The sequence below is a fragment of the Sinocyclocheilus rhinocerous genome, unplaced genomic scaffold, assembly GCF_001515625.1.
Source record: "Sinocyclocheilus rhinocerous isolate Xijiao unplaced genomic scaffold, SAMN03320098_v1.1 scaffold2145, whole genome shotgun sequence".
Classification (NCBI taxonomy): domain Eukaryota; kingdom Metazoa; phylum Chordata; class Actinopteri; order Cypriniformes; family Cyprinidae; genus Sinocyclocheilus; species Sinocyclocheilus rhinocerous.
This window is the reverse complement of record NW_015670983.1, coordinates 448,204-450,885: the sequence shown is the minus strand read 5'-3', so window position 1 is coordinate 450,885 and position 2,682 is coordinate 448,204.

Genomic DNA, 2,682 nt, shown 5'->3' with positions numbered 1-2,682 from the left:
TGCCTTGGCAACTACTGATATAAGTTTCATTTGAATTACTAAAATTACTAACTGAAATAAAACCAAACTAAACTAAAACTATTTTTAAAAAAAAGTAAAATAAAAATAAATTATTTAGAAATAAGTATTATTAAATAAGATATTAAATAAATTTAAACTATTTATAATTTTTCATTAATAATTATTTTGATAAATTTTATTATTATTATATTAATTTAGTAACAATGTATTAATAAATAAATATAATAAAAATGAATAGAAATAAATATGATTTATTTAGAAAAAAAAAATAGAAAAACCCAAAAGCACAAGATTAAAATGAAAACTATATAGTAAATAAATCATAATAAACTAACAAATATTTGTAACCCTATTTATGAATGTGAATGTCCGTTAATAATGTTCTTTTTTTCTCCAGGCTGGTGAAGCTGCGAGTCAGAACATTCTCAGACAGACAGAAAAAGAGAGAGAATCCAAAGAAAAGAAAACCTCCAGCGATCTAAAGAAAAAAAGGAGGCGCAGAGCTGAACATGAGATGGAAAAAATGTGGGAGCAGGAAGTTGGCAGCAGCGTGTGTGTGTGTGTGAGTGCGTACAAAGATAAAATAATGACAAAGATTTTTATCTTCGCCCACTTTGGCCTAAATGTCTGCCATGTCTTTGTTTTTAAAATAGGGAAATTAGTTTGGCTGTGCTGCTCAACTTGTAAAATAATAAAACCAACACGACAAAGAATCGTGATAAAATCGTGAATCGTGATACATACACACACACACACACACACACACACTCACACACACACACACACACACACACACACGCACTCACACACACACACACACACACACACACACGCACTCACACACACACACACACACACACACACACGCACTCACACACACACACACACACACACACACACGCACTCACACACACACACACACACACACACACACGCACTCACACACACACACACACACACACACACACGCACTCACACACACACACACACACACACACACACGCACTCACACACACACACACACACACACACACACGCACTCACACACACACACACACACACACACACACGCACTCACACACACACACACACACACACACACACGCACTCACACACACACACACACACACACACACACGCACTCACACACACACACACACACACACACACACGCACTCACACACACACACACACACACACACACACGCACTCACACACACACACACACACACACACACACACACACTCACACTCACTGTTTTGCACCAAAACTAAACATTTTCATTATGCTCTGAAAAATGTTCATCAGGGTTATTACAGTTAACTAAAACCACAAAACAACTTTAACTGAAATAAAATGAAATATGAAAAGTTATTTTATTTCAGCTAGCTACCAAGGCAACATTTCTCATTTTCATTCAGTTTATTTTGATGAAACAAAATAATCAAAACTACAACTGAAATAAAAATGAATTAAAATATATAGACATATTTAAAAATGACAAACACACCCAACAAAATTTATAAAAAATGACTAAAACTTTAACTAAAATGAAAATGAAATGTAAAAATAAAAGCAATTCAAAATATTAATAAAAATTATAATAGTATCTCGATGATACTTAAATAATACTGATTCATATACATATAAACTAATTCCAAACAAGAAATTATGTTTTAAATAAAAATAAGATGCATTATTGAAGTTCATAGAGATGTATGCAATTTGGATTAGGCCTTACTGTAAATAAATAAATAAATAAATAAATGTACTTTAATTAGATCAGTGACAAAACTCACTCACTACAAATGCAACAAATGCATTATAATTAAGTTAGCTTGTCATGGGTTTTAATGCATTATACGTTCTAAAGCTGTAACAGTGTATTATAATGCATTATAACTGTGGTTACAATTATTCATGAGATCATACAGTGCATTATAAGGTGCGTTACAAGGGATAATTAATGCATTAAAAATACTTTCATTATGCATTATTTGTAAAGGCTTTAAGTAAAGTATTTCCAAAATTACTTGCGAGTGAGTGACAAAACTCACTCACTACAAATGCAAATTTACTGCAAGCACTCAGAACACCTTAGCAACCACATAGCAACATCCTAGCAACCCATCAGAACACTTAAACTAGTTTTAAAATCTTCTGCAGGTGTCTGATGAAGATTTGCAGCACTGATCTCATCGCTACCGTTCCCACGTCCCTCTCGAGCGCGGCGCGACTATCAGGATTTAAAGAGGGTCGGCCCACAAAAACAGGCTCCTGGCCCCTGATCCGAACGGGTCATCAGCTATTTCCTCATTCATTAACGCACAAAGAGACGGAGCGAGACAAGGCTGGAGAGCTGGAGGAGGTTAAACTCTCTCCTACCTGAGGAGTGCCAACATTTACAGATAAGAGCGGGAGAGAAAAGCGAGCGAGCGAGAGCTCTCAAGTCGCCGGCTGTAGGGCTCTTGGGAAGTTTGTCTTGTAATTGAATCAATTGTTGACCTCCTGTTCAAACTGGCCGAGCTGCTCGGAGAGGAGAGCCTGCGGAATAATAAACGCTCTCTCTCTCTCTGTCTGTCTCTCTGTCTCTCTCTCTCTCTCTGTCTCTCTCTCTCTCTGTCAATATGTGCTTTATTCAATATGTGCTTTATTGGCAT